We start from the raw sequence: 18,192 nt of genomic DNA on the forward strand, positions 1-18,192 counted from the left end.
GCCAAAGAGTCAATACTGCCAACCCCCCATGTCTGTTTACTCATCCCTGGAACTTGTGAATATGGTAGCATTTATGGTTTGGCTCTGTGTCCCCATCCGAATGTTACCTTGAATTGTAATAATCCCCTGTGTCAAGGATGGGACCAGGTGGAGATAACTGAATCATGGGAGTGGTATCCCCCAGGCTGTTCTCCTGATAGTGAGTGAGTTCTCAGAAGATCTGATGGTTTTATAAGAGGCTTCCCCCTTCACTGGGCACCCATTCTCTCTCCTGCCACCCTGTGAAGGGTGCCTTCCGCCATGATGTAAGTTTCCTGAGGCCTCCCCAGCCATGCAGAACTGTGAGTCAATTAAACCTCTTTTCTTTATACATTACTCAGTTTCAGGTATTTCTTCATAGCAGTGTGAGAACAGACGAATACATTGCAAAGCGAGTTTGCAGAAATGAGTAGGTTAAGGGTCTTGAGGTGGGGAGATAATTCTGGACTATCCAGGTGGGCCCAGTGATAAAGAGAAAGAGAGAGAGAGAGAGAGAGAGATTGAGAGATTGAGAGAGAGAGAAAGAGAGGGAGAGAGAGAAAGAGAGAGAGATTGAAATCTGAAGATTACTTTGCTGGTTTTGAAGATGGAGGAAGGGACCTCAAGCCAAGGAATCCAGGCAGCCTCAAGAAGCCAGAAAAGGGAGAAAAGAGGATTCTCCCCCACAGCCTCCAGAAGGCATGCAGCCCTGCGACACTTTAACTTTAGGACTTCTGACCTACAGAGCTGTAAGAAAATAAACCTGTGTTGTTTTCAGCCATTACATTTGTGATAATTTTTTATAGCAACCACTGGAAACTAATACACATATTGTTGAACTGTGAGAGGTAGAGGACCACTAGCCTGCATTTTCTCATAGATGCTACAGCATAGCATTAATAATAGTGGTAATAATAATTGTTCTACTTAAAAATTAGCTAATGCTTGCAAAGTGCTTACTATGAACTGGGCATTGCTAGGCTGAGCATCCAACATACATGGTTTCCTTCAATTCACCAGGGTAGGCACTCTTAAAAAACACCCATTTAACAGAAGAGGAAAGTGAGCCATAGAGAAGTTAATTTGCTCAAAATCGCATAGCTAGGAAGTGAACTCTGGCTAGGGTCTAAACCCAGGCAGTCTGAGCCTTGTAACCTACACTAAAATAACGGTGTACAGTCTATGCCACATAATTTTTGTGTTTGATTATATGCTTTAGTTATATTACTACCTTTGCTGTCATAGGCCCATTAAGGTATTATTTAATGTAGTCACCCATCTAAATCTTCATTCCCCTCTTCAACGGCTCTACCCAGTGCTCATCACCCTTCTGCTGGAGCTGGGAGTGGTGGTAGGATCATGCTTCCCACTCCTGAGGTCTTCCTCTAGGTAGAGGGAACTCCCATTATGAACACTCAAGAGTAATTCTCAATGGATCCGAACTTCCTAAGAGCAGGACACTCTGGATTACCTGAGAATCACTCCCAGTCTAACCCTTTGACCCACTGAAGAGATGTCCTATCTCTTAGAGGGTTCTGCCCTGGCCCTCTTCTGGCCACACCCCTCTTCCTGGAGCAAAGAGTCTGTGGAGCTAAAAAGCTGCACCCACAACAGCACACGCTCACCCTTCAGACTATGCCCCAGGCACCCGAGCCCCAGAATTCCCTGCCCAAATGGCCTGGGCTTGATTCAGGGCTTGTGCAGGCAGCTTCCTCCCATCTGTCCTTCTGAGAGTGGACTGCTCCAGCAGTGTGCCTACCCCGAGCCTGAGGGCTGCCTGAAGGGCTGCCACATGTAGGGGATGTGGATGAATCTGAGATTTGCGGTCTGGGTGTCTACCTATGTGTGTGCAGAGAACCTTCTAGGCAGGGCAGAGCTGGAAAAGAGAAGGGGTCTGGGCTGACTCTCCCAGTTCCACTAAGTTCCAGTAAAGAATTCTGAGGGGTCAGATAATTCTAAGTTGGAATCTGGCCTCCCAGGTCCTTATGAAGGTGTACTCCTTAAGGTAAGAGGATAGCACGTATTTTATTTAACAGCTTGCTAGTGTGATTTAGAATTTTTAAACATTGAGATGAGGGCCATGTGAACCCACACTTGTCTTCTTGTCCCAGGTCCTGCAAATGTTAGGACTGGACTAACCACTCCCTTTCAACAGAGGGAGAGACAGAGAGAGGCCAGGTAATGAACAGAGTGAAAAACGTACTTTAGAAAAACGCTCTTTCAAAAAGCCTAGAAAGAAATATAGCCAAACATTAGCAGAGTCTGCAGTGTCTGAGTTTTGGGGTTACGGGGATGTTGTTTTATTTCACTCACAGATATACACCTACATAAGAAGCTTTATAATAAGAAAATATTTGTTTATGAATTCAAACACGAATATTCAATAAGTTCCCAGTATAATGCCAGCATTAGACTAAGATGAAAAACCAAACTAAACCAAACCAAATCAAAACAACAACTCTTCAAGACATGAAAAAGAAAGAAATGGAGAAATATGGATTGGGTAATGAAGAATGCATCCTCTTAGGCACTTTCATTAACAACTTGAAAATAGACCTTGACAGAATGATGACCTACTTTCTATATGCTCTTGAATTGGACGGTCTATCGGAAACAGAATCAGGATTCAAAAACATCCGCCCACTGTCTGAAATCACTGGGTAATCTAACAAGATTAACAGAGCCGACTTTTAGAAGAGAGTTTAAATCCCAGTACTAGAATATATGTAACAGCTATATTGGCTGTGGGAGCTATAGCTTAACAGAACATGTGTCATAAAGAGAATTAATATACAATAAATGCATCTATGAAAGATTAATCTAAGGTAACACTAATAGAAAAATACAGCATAAACAGAAGGCCTGGATAGTTTTCTTTTGCTATGCGGTGACAAGACCTCACCTGGAATCTGTTTAATTTCAGTATCAACTTTGGGAGACATAAAAAAAAATACTGAAGCCTATGAAGAAGTTCTCTCTCATTTGAAAAATTTTTGAAAAACCTAACCTAATATTTTGACCATGTTAAGAAGGAAGGACACATGTATGTTTGGACCAGGGTGTTTTGTAGGGTTAGTAATCTTCCTCATGGCCTGCTTTAATGACTGAAGGATAAGCCCTTCACAGAAGGACGAAGGCTTCCAAGTACCCCAGGACAACAGAGGGAGGTTGATTTTAGCTAGATATAAAGAAAAGCATTGTAAAAATCAGAACTGTTTGAAAATAGAATGGATGCCTTTAGAAGACAGCAAGTCTTAGCTGCAGAAGGTGTTGGAGTTTAAGGAAACCCAGTCCATGACACCTACTATCCCTGTCTCAGTTTGAAAAGAAAAATGGGTCAACTAATTTTTGACAAAGGCACCAAGAAGACACAGTGGTATCCAGATAGGATAGTCTCTTCAATAAATGGTGTTGGGAAAACTGGATATCCACACGTAAAATAATGAATTGAACCCTTCGCTTGTATCATACACAAAAATCAACTCAACATAGATGAAAGAACTTAACATATGACCTGGAATCATAACATTCCTAGTAGAAAACACAGGGAAACCTCATCGCCTTGGCAATAACTTTTTGGATACCACACCAAAGCTCAGGTAACAAAAGCGAAAATGAACAATTGGACTACACCAAACTAAAAAGCTTCTGCACAGCAAAAGAAGCAATGAACAGAATCAAAAGCCACCTGACAGATTGGAAGAAAATATTTGAAAACCACGTATTTGATAAGGGGTTAATATTCAAAATATAAAAGAAATGCCTACAACTCAATAGCAAAAAGCCCCAAATAACCTGATTAAAAAATGGGCAAAGAACCTGAATAGACATTTCTCCAAAAAAGATACAAAAATGGCCAACAGGCATACAAAAAGGTCATCAACATCTCTGATCATCAGGGACAGGCAAAAGAAAACCACGGGATAGCAACTTATACCTGTTAGGATGGCCATTATCAAAAAGACATAACAAGTGGTAGTAAGGGTTGGAGAAAAGGGAACCCTGACACGCTGTTGGTGGGAATGTAAATTGTTGCAGCCTTTATGGAAAACGGTACGAAAGTTCCTTAAAAAATAAAAAAATAGAACTATAATACCATATGATCCAGCAATCCCTCTGCTGAGTATATACTCAAAAGAAGTAAAATTAGCACCTCACAGAGCTGCCTTCTTACGTTCACTGTGGCAATATTTACAATAGCAAGATATGCAAACAACCTAAGTAAGCATCAAAGGATGAATGGATGAAGAAATTATGGAATATATTATATACATATATATTAGGAAGAGGGGAGCATTATATATATAGATATCTATATATTTATAAATTTATTTATATACATATATATAAAAAATGGGGCCAGGCGCAGTGGCTCACGCTTTTAATCCCAGCACTTTGGGAGGCCGAGGCGGGTGGATCACGAGGTCAGGAGATCGAGACCACAGTGAAACCCTGTCTCTACTAAAAATACAAAAAATTAGCCGGGCGTGGTGGCGGGCGCCTGTAGTCCCAGCTACTCGGAGAGGCTGAGGCAGGAGAATGGCGTGAACCTGGGAGGCGGAGCTTGCAGTGAGCCGAGATCGCGCCACTGCACTCCAGCCTGGGTGACAGAGCGAGACTCCATCTCAAAAAAAAAAAAAAAAAAAAAAAAAAAGGAATATTATCAAGCCTTAAAAAAGGAGATCCTGCCATTTTTGGCAACATGTATTAACCTGGAGGACATTATGCTAAGTGAACTGAACCAGACACAGAAAAAAGTACTGCATGATCTTACTTACATGTGGAATCTTAAAAAAAAATGTCAAAAATATAGAGACAGAATAAAATGGTGGTTACCAGAAGTGGTGGTGGGAATTGTAGGAGAAAATGGGAAGATATTGGTCGAAGCATACAAAGTTACAGGTAGGACAAATATTCTAGAAATGTACTAGAGGACTATAATTATAATATTGTATAATGAAAATTTGCAAAAAGAGTGGATTTTAGGTGCAATTACTGTATATGTATGAAAAAAGTAACCATGCAAGATGATAAGTATGTTAATTTGCTCGAGTATAGTAACCACTTCACTATGTATAAATATATCAAAATATGTTGTACACCTTAACTACATATAATAGAAAAATAAGTAAATAAGAAAGGAGAGCAGGTGGAGTGGCATTTTTATATACAAGATAGCAAGGATGGAGGGCATGACTTGTGTGTGTGGACTAGTGGGTTTTCTAATATCAAATTTTATACTTGTGGAAATCTATCCACCCAAGCTTAGGCGAGCCAGACTTCCTGGAAAAACAGAGCAGGACATAAGCTCTCTGCAGAGCATCTGCTACCAAGAAAAAAATGGGGGTGGAGCATGATCAGTTTACTCTTTCCAAACTGACCAGTAAGTCACTCCACCTCTCCTGCGGTGGCCTGGATTTGTATTATGACACCACTGTTTACTAGTACTGTGTATAAGTAAATGGTGCAGTCATGTGAGGAATGAACTGGCTACTCCGCGGAAGTGCCCAGCACAGGGCCTGGTGTGTAGTGGCTCTTCATAACCCTTACCTTGTTGGCTACCCCATAGTTATTCTCCTTCATCTCGTCTTCCCTGCTCCAACCATAGACCGAGTCTCTTGTTTCCTATAGGATTGAGACTGGTAACAGGAGTCCATGGAGCTTGTGAACTTGGATGGGAATTAATTATATATTTAATTTCACTAATCTCTACCTGAAGTTTGGTGTTTCCTTCACTTATAAATATAGGCATGAACATCAGCAGTGTTAGTGGTGTCTGTGACTTAGTCATAGATGAGAATCACAGATATTTTCATATGATTTTAGAGCAGCTGTAGACATCTTGAAATACCAACTATGTTCACGATTCCTTTTTTTTTTTTTTTTTTTTGAGACGGAGTCTCGCTCTGTCGCCCAGGCTGGAGTGCAGTGGCGCGATCTCGGCTCACTGTAAGCCTTGCCTCCCAGGTTCCCACCATTCTCCTGCCTCAGCCTCCCGAGTAGCTGGGACTACAGGCACCTGCCACCACGCCCGGCTAATTCTTTTTTTTTGTATTTTTAGTAGAGATGGGGTTTCACCGTGTTAGCCAGGATGGTCTCAATCTCCTCACCTCGTGATCTGCCCACCTCGGCCTCCCAAAGTGCTGGGATTAGAGGTGTGAGCCACCGCCCCAGCCCACTATTACTTATTTTTATTTTTTTGAGATGGAGTCTCGCTCTGTCACCAGGCTGGAGTGCAGTGGCGTAATCTCGGCTCACTGCAACCTCTGCCTCCCGGGTTCAAGTGATTCTCCTGCCTCAGCCTCCCGAGTAGCTGAGACTACAGGCGTGCACCACCATGCCCAGCTAATTTTTAGTAGACACAGGGTTTCACCATGTTGGCCAGGATGGTTTCGATCTCTTGACCTCGTGATCTGCCTGCCTCTCAAAGTGCTGGGATTACAGGCGTGAGGCACCGCACCTGACCCACGATTACTTATACTTACAGTAGATAGCATATGATCGCTGCTGTCCTATCAACTGGTGTGATGGAGCTGCCAACTGGGGGGAATGCAGTCACCTCTTCCCACACTGGCGACCCAGACATTCACGTTGCTTTCCAGTATTCCCATTTGCTATTTGTTTTCGGTCATCACGAGGAAGGAGGGGACTCATTCTCATGCATGGTTTATTGTTCTCAGGGAAGCTCAGCAAAAATGTTCTTTGCACTGGTATTTCTTTAAACAATAAAGTTTTACTTTAACTTGCTATATTTTAAATGCATGGTATTGACTTGTTATTTTTATTTACATATATTTTTGAGACGGGGTCTCGCTCTGTGGCCCAGGCTGGAGTGCTGCAGTGCAATACAACTTGCTGCAATCTTGACGTCCTGGACTCAAGTGATCCTCCCACCTCAGCCTTTTGGGTAGCTGAGGCATTTTTGTATTTTTTGTAGAGACGGGGTTTTGCCATGTTGCCCAGGCTGGTCTTGAACTCCTGAGCTCAAGGAATCTGCTCGCCTCAGTCTCCCAAAGTGCTGGGATTACAGGCAAGGGCCACTGTTTCTGGCCTGACTTGTTATTTAATTCATTCATAAAGAAACACACATTAAAAACCATGAATTTCTTTTTATTACTCTGATAACTGCATTTTCCTTTCAATCTTATATATTTTATATATTTAAAAATATTATTCAAGATAGGCTGGGTGCAGTGGCTCAGGCCTATAATCCCAGCACTTTGGGAGGCCGAGGTGGGCGGATCACGAGGTCAGGAGATCGAGACCATCCTGGCTAACACGGTGAAACCCCGTCTCTACTAAAAATACAAAAAATTAGCCGGGCGTGGTGGCGGGCGCCTGTAGTTCCAGCTGCTCTGGAGGCTGAGGCAGGAGAATGATGTGAACCCGCGAGGCGGAGCTTGCAGTGAGCCGAGATCGTGCCACTGCACTCCAGCCTGGGCGACAGAGCGAGACTCCATCTCAAAAAAAAAAAAAAAAAAATTATTCAAGATAGTGTCCAAAGTGTTCATCAAACTGCTAAACGGATCTCTAGCACAAAATGGCGAAAACTCTTTCCCAGGAGTGTGAGAATGTATATCAGGAAAATAATTACATCCTAAAAAAAGCTGCTGCTTCTGATGTGTGGAGAAATCAAAATTTAGGGAATTCAACTGTTTTTAGTAACTTCCCCCCCAAGCTTTTGTTTGTGGGATTACTATTTACAACCGTAATTGGGATACATTTTCAAAGAAAACTTGGCTCAAATTTAGAACTCAGACACTTAAGACACTTTTCCTCGAGAAAATCCAAATATTTATGCATCTCCAACTGCCTTTCAAAAACATTTTAAAGCTTAAGATGTTATTGAGAGTTCCCCACTGTTGATGATGGTGATCAAAAAGGCCATTCAAAATGGCTCCCAGGAAAAGAACAGTTGTCAGGAAGTCAGGGCAGCCGGGAGGCAGAAGACCCACCGATTTGTTTCTTTGACACTGGTGGTTTAGTCACGCAGTGATCAATTTCTGAGAACACTGGAGATGTGCTGGAATTAGTGTGGAATTTCTACACTCTTTGGCTCTGACTGGGACATTCCATCATTACAACGAAATGAGACTGTGCTGTGCTGTCTCGCATCCTCTGTGAAGACGTTATCCAGCATGAAAAGGAAGGCAATGGAAACCGAGAGCCAGCGTACAGGAGCTGCTAACAGAATAACTGGTGGGCGAGCTGAGGTGAAATGGCTTGGACACAAACCAGCGCATGCAGTTCTAATGAGGCAGTAAGGCAGGCACGGAAGTGTGCATGATGTCTGCTAATTAACTTGGATGATGTTGGAGAGTGAGGCATCCTGAGGAAAAGCCAACAGCGCTTAACTCACCAGTGTGGTTAATTATCAGAGAATGCTGTTCCTGTGTAGTTTCCTACCCAGCATTTTGAAAAGATATTTTGCTTTAAAAGTGTTAAAAACACGAAGTGACTCTTCTTGCAGGCGATCAGCAGCTTGTATTGGTGATGGAAAAAAATAATAGGGCTTGGCCAGGCGCGGTGGCTCACGCCTGTAATCCCAGCACTTTGGGAGGCCAACGTGGGTGGATCACCTGAGGTCGGGAGTTCAAGACCAGCCTGACCAACACAGAGAAACCCCGGCTCTACTAAAAATACAAAATTAGCCGGGCGTGGTGGCGCATGCCTGTAATCCCAGCTACTCGGAGGCTGAGGCAGGAGAATCGCTTGAACTCAGGAGGCAGAGGTTGCGGTGAGCCGAGATCACGCCATTGCACTCCAGCCTGGGCAACAAGAGTGAAACTCCATCTCAAAAAAAAAAAAAAAAAAAATACTGGTTAATGAATCAAGGTGATGAAGATGGCCTTTCTTAATTAAGTTGCAGCATAGAAGAAAATTAACTTTATCTGGGGGATAATCATTGGAAGTGTGAAAGAATAAGTTGTTTTCAGATAGATACTTTTTAGAAATAATTTTTAGTTTTCTGTATCACAAATGGGAAAATAGGAAAATTAAATAGATACGTCATGTTATTAGAATACATAAGCATTACAAATGTAACTATCCTGATAATGGTAGCAAATATATTGAAGACGGCTCATGCAAGCCTTCCTTGCTTCCCAGTATAATCTGGAGGGGAAGATAATCAGCCTGGCAGGATGGAATAGAGAGGGACAAGACGGCGACCGGTCTCCAAAGCAGGAAAGAGCAGCATGAAAAGTGGCTTTAAATCAACAGATTTGTGTAAAGTGCAAATGAACTGTTGTACCTGAGCCGTATCACAGTGAGCTAATTTAACAAGGAGCAGTTGCAATGTGTTCCACTTTAGCTATACTGAGGACAATAAAATGACAATATACACAGGCAGATTAAGGATGTCTCTTTCAAGATTTGGGGCCTGGTTGATTTACTCATAAATCAAATGACAATATGATTTGTTGTTCAACTGAGCAAATTTGAGAGTGAAAGGGAACATAGTAGCAGGTACTCGTGAACAATGGGCATAAAGCAGCTTGCCTCGGGCAAACTGAGTAGTATGGCTCCCACCACTTCTCATGCTATAGTTCCACAATTATATGTCGCTTTTTCACATGTATTATGCGTCTCTTTACAGTATGGTTTCCACTGGAATGTGAGATTTACACATAGTAGATGCAGAATTATATTATTGCACTTATTAATAAGGTAACACAAGTAGATAGGACATACGGTAAAATAATTACCGTTTACCATCAGTATAGTTACACACGTGATAATTGATTTACAAAATACTTTCCAAACGATTATTTCATTTAACTCTCAAAATAGCTGTTATGTGGCTTCTTCAAAAGATTCTGAATGATGTGGCCAGCCAGGTGCAGTGGCTCACGCCTGTAATTCCACCACTTTGGGAGGCTGAGGTGGGTGGATCATGTGAGTCCAGGGGTTTGAGGCCAGCCTGGGCAACATGGCAAAGCCCTGTCTTTAGAAAAAAATACAATAAATTATCCTAGCCTGCTGGCGGGTGCTGTAGTCCCAGCTACTCAGGAGTCTGAGGTGGGAGGATCACGTGAGCCTGGGAGGTTGAGGCTTCAGTGAGCTCTGATTGCACCACTGTACTCCCAGCCTGAGTGACAGAGTGAGTGAGACCTTGTGGCAAAAACAAAACAAAAATGATGTATCGAATAAACAAGTAAATAAGTTTTATGTAGATATACTAATGCAATGATACAGCTATAGTCATCATATAAATATGTAATTCATTAAACAAATAATGATATTTCATAAAAATGAAGTACTATAGAACAATGAAAACAATTTATACATAGAGTGTAACAATTTGGATGAAAGAAAAAAGATATATTTGCTTATAGATGTGCAGAAAATTTCTGGAATAACAACTGCTAAGTGGCTGCCTCTAGAACCTGTAACTGAGGCCTGAGGACAGGGAATTAAATCGTTTTACATGCCATGTGATTGTTGTGTGGCAGGTGATTACTTCGCACAATGATGATGTTTGAAAAATAGCATCATTATCACTATGTTTAGTACATACATGTCCATAATAGAGCAGTTCATAAAACACTATGTACGCATTCACATGTATAATAATACTAATAGTTAAAAAAGTTTCAAGTGTGGGTATGTATCCTAAAATGCCTAGAAAGATAAGTAATAATAAGTAGTGAGATTTCTGATCTTACTGGTTTTAGCTTTTTACGTTAACTTTCTACTTTTTCATTTTGCTTGAAAGTGTTATAATAATACATTTATATTTTACAATCAGAACACAAGCAGCAGTGCCATTTCCATCTTGAGGAAGTATAATGAGGGAACCAGCAATGCTGGTTTCAGTGTCTCAGTTTGGCTGGAAAGGATTTAATCCTGATGCTGCAACATTAACTTTCTGAGCATATGCTCTGTCCCCGGGGAAGATGACAGTCAAGAGAATCTTGAACTTCTTGGAAAATAAGAAAATTAAGGGCTTCTTTTAAAAAGTAAGTGATTTTACTTTTGAGCAGTTTGGCTTGGCTTTGTTTTAGGAGAAAACTGAAATCTTACAATGTAGCCCTCTGAAGGTGGCTTGCACAAAGCCGGGGTCACTGGGGCACCACCTCCCTGTATTGTGACAGTATGGGGCTGGTTTCCAACTTCCCCAGCCCCCTGCTTTCCAGATGCAAGGTGGAAATGCACTTCCCATCCCCTTTGAAGTTAGACCAGGCCACACGATTTGCTCTGGACAAAGAGTTGTGAGTACCAGTGACAAGTGTCATCCAGGTGAGAGCTTTAAGGGCCAGCACACAATTCCTTGCTCCCTTCCCTCTGATGCGGGATCATGGAGGCCCAGGTGAAAGTGAGCTTCTGTCAGCCTGGGCCTTGATGAGGAGGGCAGCCTTCAGCCGTGTGCAGGCCATAGCATGAGTGAGAAATGAACCCTTGTTGGGTGAAGCCACTGAGATCTTGGAGTATTTATTACCACTGCAGCGCTTCCTATCTGATCATGACTATATAATTTGTGAAGCCCAGTGCAAAACAAAGACACAGAGCCCCTTCTTCAAAAATGATTTAGCATTTCAAGATGTTAGCAGTAGAGCCTCAAACTCTGTGGGGGGCCCTGTGAGTGTGGGGCCCTGTGTGACTGTACAGGTCGCACACTCCAAGCTGGCCCTATTTTCCTATTCCACCATCACAACAATCCTGGAAAAGAATCTTAATTCTCTTATTTCACATCTGAGAAAATTGAGAGCTTAAACAGCTTGCTTAAAATAGCAGACTCACAAAATGCCAGAAGCCAGAGTTTGACTCCATTGGTATTAATAACACCGTGATGACGGGTCTTTTGTGCATTCCTGGTTCTGGCTTTGGGGCACAAGGAGCCAAGTACACTATTACAGGAAGCAGACAAGACTCAGGAAATATCATCTCCTTTGTAGGAAATCACCTAACTGGAACCTTCAATGGAAGGTAAGAAAGAGTTAATGTCTAACCCATTACATGCTAAATGAATGTTTTCCCTTGCCAGAAAGTATAATTAGTAATTTCAGGCCTTATCTGAAATACCTGCCTCAGCACATGCTGAAAGTATCAATAAAGAAAAGCAGGCGGCGCTTTTAATTTCATTGCTATAACTAATTAGCATTAGAGAAACCATTTTCATAAGCAGTGTGCTAACAACCCATTGGTAACTGGAAAGGAAAGCTGATGGTGCAGCTTTCTCCATGGTAACCGGGCAAGGAGAAAAGCGCTTCACACCCACTAAGAGGGGGTTCCTGAGGGAAGCACGAGACGCGGGCTCCAAGCAGCAGCGCGTGGAAGCGGGCAGGCACTGCCCCTGAGTTCAGATGCCACAAAGAACGTTGGCATATTCCAGTCAAGGGCAGGGTTTTGAATTGAAAATATTACATGCCACCATAGAACTGTTTTGTATATATTCCTTAAAAGCCATTGAAACTGAATCAAGGTTCTTTTCAGAAGGGCTCCACCAATTAAAATCGCCTTGTTTTTTTCCTGAAACTCTCCCACCCAACATATCCTACCTCTGTACCGAGTACAGGGGGCAGAAGGCATCTGGAAAAGTAATAAAAAGAAACTTTGGCCCGGCGCGGTGGCTCACGCCTGTAATCCCAGCACTTTGGGAGGCCGAGGCAGGTGGATCACGAGGTCAACAGATAGAGACCATCCTGGCCAACATGGTGAAACCCCATCTCTACTAAAAATACAAAAAATTAGCTGGGCGTGGTGGCATGTGCCTGTAATCCCAGCTACTCCCGAGGCTGAGGCAGGAGGATCGTTTGAACCCGGGAGGCGGAGGTTGCAGTGAGCCGAGGTCACACCAGTGCACTCCAACCTGGCGACAGAGCGAGACTCCATCTCAAAAAACAAAAAAACAAAACAAACAAACAAAAAAACAGAAAGAAAAAAAAGAACATTTGCCGCACAAAGAGGGTAGGTAGTGAATCTGGTAATTTTAAAAGGCAGCTGTCGTCAAATCCCGGGTTTCAAGATGAAATCTTATTCTGTTTGAGCACTTTATTATCGTTCTTACTGATTGTGCCCTGGAACACGTTAGTGAATCGGCACAATTCCTCTGTCATTTTCTTCTCTTCATATAAACTCAGTTTGGGCAATTTTTCAAAGAAGGAAGGAAGAAAGGAAGGAAAGAAGGAAGGAAGGGAGGGACGGGGGAAGCCAAAAGAAACAAGAGTCAAGTTTGTTAAGAGTCACTTTAGAACATTAGTTCCACACTGGTCCATAAATATGTTCATTTTGTGGGGGGTGAGGGAGACTGCAACAACATCATACTATATCAATGATGAATTCAGCAGTCACTTAAAATGAAAAATGTAGGTGGCTTTCAAAGAAACAATCTCAAGTAAAATTGTTAACAAAACATCAATTTTTGAGAACTGCATATTCAAATGGATAACATAAAAACAAGAATAATTTAAAGCATGTTACTCAACTAGATTTCACAACAAATGATTTAAAGTTTTATGGCTCCAATAGTCATGCTTTAGGAACTGTGTGGCAAACATTTACTAACCAGGTTCTCATGACCTACTGACTGTGTGAAGAATATTTGTCAGCATGCCAGTGTGCTGTGTTAGGTTCTGTTAGGATCAAAACAATCTCCCTCAGGAAGGTTATATAAAAAGTTGTCCTTGGCCGGGCGCGGTGGCTCACGCTTGTAATCCCAGCACTTTGGGAGGCCGAGGCGGGCGGATCACGAGGTCAGGAGATTGAGACCAAGGTGAAACCCCGTCTCTACTAAAAATACAAAAAATTAGCCGGGCGTGGTGGTGGACGCCTGTAGTCCCAGCTACTCGGAGAGGCTGAGGCAGGAGAATGGCGTGAACCCGGGAGGCGGAGCTTGCAGTGAGCGGAGATCGCGCCACTGCACTCCAGCCTGGGTGAAAGAGCGAGACTCCGTCTCAAAAAAAAAAAAAAAAAAAAAAAAAAAAAAAAAAAAAAAAAAGTTGTCCTTGTACCTACTCTTAGGTCAAGAAAACATTGTCATCAATATGAATATGAATAGATGTATGAAATAATATAAATACGTTCTTTAAGGGAGAAAGCCACCATAGATTAGCTAGTTAGTTTGAGAACTGGATTTTAAATACGTACTTTCTCTATATAATTTGGAATGTTTTAGAAAACAAAATGGGAACAAAGTACAATGCACATTAGCTGGGCAGGGAAGCATGAAGAATGCTTTCTGTAGTACGGCGAATTCCCTGCAAGCTAGCCTGACTTTCAGAGCATTGGACTGAGTACTCGGCTGTTCTCAACCATGAGGCCAGCACGTGGTTAATGACCCCAATTCTGGCATTGTTTCTGGGTCTTATTTTTTTTTTGCACAAAGGTTAATTGAATTTTTACAAGGGTTTCCTAGAGGACTTGCACAAGTTTTTGGTATCAAAACAAAAGGTCATCTTATAATAGACTTATAATATGACTTTCATAAGCACTTTAAGTATTTTAGCTTAGACTTTTAGTAACTGTGTGGCATATTTAACGTTTCATAGCTTTTTGAGAATTTCCACAGACATTCTCAGCATCTTCACTAAATTTAATCACGAAGTCTGGCAATGCAGAATTCTTCCTTCTCCCTCGGCTTCTTTTTAAGTTTGAGAGTGAATCTGGTTTTGTAAAAGTATGCTAGGGAGAAGATTCAAGGGACTTCTCAGCAGTTTCTCTCTATGTGTTCTGCAGATAAATTATCTTTCTGGCTCATGACAACTAACAATTGTGTTTAAAAAAAAATACATGCATTGTTAATGAGACTTCGCCAGAGATGCTGAGAGTTATGTGAAATAGTGATAACTATTTTCTTTTTCTTTTTTTTTTTTTTTGAGACGGAGTCTCGCTCTGTCGCCCAGGCTGGAGTGCAGTGGTGCGATCTCAGCTCACTGCAAGCTCCGCCTCCCACATTCACACCATTCTCCTGCCTCAGCCTCCCGAGTAGCTGGGACTGCAGGCGCCCGCCACCATGCCTGGCTAATTTTTTTGTATTTTTAGTAGAGACGGGGTTTCACCATGTTAGCCAGGATGGTCTCGATCTCCTGACCTTGTGATCCACCCGTCTCGGCCTCTCAAAGTGCTGGGATTACAGGCGTGAGCCACCGCGCCCAGCCGAGATAACTATTTTCATAGCTGTACATTAATTGACTGAATTGGCTTTGTATTTCAGGTCAACTCCCAAGCACTGGTTAATAGTTATAAAAACGTTTCACAGTGCTCCATGTCGGCTTCCCCCTGAAAATCCATGATAAAGATTGAGCGTGGTTAAAAGGCTTGTCATGCCTAAGTGCTAATTAGCCCCAGGATGCTTGCCTTCATGACCTTTCAGTCCTCATCTATAAGGTCAGGAAAGGGGTCATAGCCAAAAGACTATGGACTTTCATTAATTCCCAGCATATAAACTCATGGATCCTCCACAGAATTCACTAAACTTCAATAAGCTACAATTCTATCCTTACACATCCCTAAAGGTGACATCTACATTAATGCCCCTCATCCCCAGCAGAGAGCACATCAGTAGCTCAAATAGGCTATTACTCACTGTGACCTCTTTTACCTATTTCTTAGGGCATGGGAGTGGCATAGTAGGATCCTGGCAGGAGCACTGTTCACAACAGCAAAGACTTGGAATCAACCCAGATGCCCATCAGTGATAGACTGGATAAAGCAAATGTGGTCCATATATACCATGGGATACTATGCAACCATAAAAAGGAACAAGACCATATCCTTTGCAGGGACATGGATGAAGCTGGAAACCATTATCCTCAGCAAACTAATGCAGGAACAGACAACCAAACACTGCATGTTCTCACCTATAAGTGGGAGCTAAATGCTGAGCCCACGTGGACACATGGGGAACAACACACACTGGGGCCTATTGGGGGGTTGGGGGGAGGGAGAGCATCAGGAAGAATACCTAATGGATGCTGGGCTTAATACCTAGATGTTGGGTTGATCTGTGCAGCAAACCACCATGACACACTTTTACCTATATAACAAACCTGCACATCCTGCACATGTACCCCGGAACTTAAAATGACAAGTTGAGTTAAAAAAAAAAAGATCCTGCCTGGCAGGGTTTTAGCTTACAGAAAATTTCTGGGTTTTGCACATGGCCATTTTCTGAATGCCTGTAATTGACTTTTGAACCAAAGTCCTCTTGGAATGCTGAGATGCACTGGAAACCTCTAGATGGGCCATCCAGCCTGAAGAAAGCCTTTGTTGTTACTGCTATTTGTATCATTATTTCCTTTACTAACGATAACTAAGATGCGCTGGGCATGCTATGTGTTAGGGAGCGTCCCAAGTGCTTAGTAAGCATCGATGAGTTTCATTTTTACAACCTTTGCCCTGTGAAATAGGACATGGGATTCACTCTTTTTAAAGATGAGATAGTTGATGCTTGGGAAGCTTAGGAAGGTTTCCCAAAGCCAGCTTCAGAACTAAACACAGGGAGTCTGACTCAGGGTGTTCAATCTCAGCACTACTGACGTTTGAGACCAGGCCATTCTCATGGGCCTGTCCTGGGCACTGCGTGGTGTTTGGCACCATCCCTGCCTCTACCCACTAGATGCTAAAAGCATCCCCCAGTGGTGACGACCAAAACTATCTCCAGACATGACCAAATATCCCCTGGGGACAAAATCGCTGGCAGCTGAGCACCACTGCTCTTGACTCAAAGATGTCCGCTCCTAACCACCTGCCTTTGCTGCCGCCGGCTTCCCCCTGCTTCTTTGAGGCAAAAATCAGGTCGGACTAGCATCAGTGGCAAAGGAACCAGTCAGACCAGCTCATGTGACAGCTTTGACAGATCAAGCATTTTTGTCACATATTAGCTTTTGAGAATCAATATGCATAGGCTGGAACGACACCTTCAATAAATCAACATTCAGGCTATAACAAACCTATTAATATTCTGGGGAATTCACTGTGTACCGAGCCAGTCATTCAGATGACTATATGCCTTAGGTCTTTTTATGAAATAAATTAGATTTAATTTGGTAGGCTAGGCAGAATAGGCAGAGAGTGCCTTGCATTTCCTGGTTATACTAGTGTGTGGTGTGATAAAAAACTGAATAGGCATCTCCATCAAATGATTCTTGTAATGGGACATCCCCATTGGCTCTTTCTTTGAAATAAAACCCGTGTCCTGTTTCCCTCTTCCTGATTCACCTTGCTCTTGCCTGTGTTCTATAATGGACAATGTGAACACTCAGACAGGGCTGATTTTCTAATCAATAGTAACAATTGGAGTTATAAATGAAAATATTATCATAGTAAACTATATTTATTTTAAAGTCCATAGGCTAGCTTGCATCTCCTCCCAAACCACTCTAATTTATATAGGAGGGGGGTCAAAGTTTAGAGGAATACGAAGATGTTTCTAAAATTTAGATGCAATATGTGTAAGATAGAAGTTTCTACTTGTGATGAATTTGTTAGAAATCAACATTTTTTTTGGACAGATTCAATTGAGAGAATGAAGAAAATTCAAGTAGAGAGAGGTATCCTGAGAAAAACAGAATATTTTAGACTGAACTGGAATAATCTGGAGACTTAGAACAATAATATATAAGGCTTTATATATTATATATATTGCTTTATATTGAAATTTCATGGAATTATTTTAGCTCTTAAAGTACAGGAAAATCAGTTAAAGATGGAAACACTGATGAATCTAATGAGAATTTTAAACATGTAAGTTTATTTATCTTAAACTGTAAGATTCTATTAGGCTTTAGGACTGTAATTTTATGGAATGTGAGAGTTCTAAGGTACCTTAAGATTATGTAGAAGAGATGTTTACTTTTTAGCAAAGAAAATATTATCCAGGGCTGGGCGTGGTGGCTCACGCTTGTAATCCCAGCACTTTGGGAGGCCGAGGCGGGCGGATCACAAGGTCAGGAGATCGAGACCACGGTGAAACCCCGTCTCTACTAAAAAATACAAAAAATTAGCCAGGTGTGGTGGCGGGCGCCTGTAGTCCCAGCTACTCGGAGAGGCTGAGGCAGGAGAATGGCGTGAACCCGGGAGGCGGAGCTTGCAGTGAGCCGAGATTGTGCCACTGCACTCCAGCCTGGGCAACAGAGTGAGACTCCGTCTCAAAAAAAAAAAAAAAAAAAAAAAGAAAATATTATCCAGAAACCCATTTAAAAAAATAAACTATTTATTTTTAATAAATTAAGC

At 42.1% G+C, this 18,192-nt stretch overlaps 1 protein-coding gene and 1 long non-coding RNA gene across 14 annotated transcripts in view; one reads left to right on the plus strand and one right to left on the minus strand.

Annotated features, from left to right (window-relative positions):
* The window catches only part of PRKN (parkin RBR E3 ubiquitin protein ligase), a 1,390,810-nt gene that overhangs the window by 123,829 nt on the left and 1,248,789 nt on the right, over positions 1-18,192 (minus strand). The gene's annotated exons all lie outside the window — the stretch shown is intronic.
* Positions 1,991-17,166, plus strand: LOC129476349 (uncharacterized). Its single transcript, XR_008654910.1, has 3 exons — positions 1,991-2,023; positions 10,769-10,979; positions 15,571-17,166. It is a non-coding gene; the product is annotated as an uncharacterized lncRNA (long non-coding RNA).

The sequence above is a fragment of the Symphalangus syndactylus genome, chromosome 2 (genome assembly GCF_028878055.3).
Source record: "Symphalangus syndactylus isolate Jambi chromosome 2, NHGRI_mSymSyn1-v2.1_pri, whole genome shotgun sequence".
Taxonomy (NCBI): Eukaryota; Metazoa; Chordata; class Mammalia; order Primates; family Hylobatidae; genus Symphalangus; species Symphalangus syndactylus.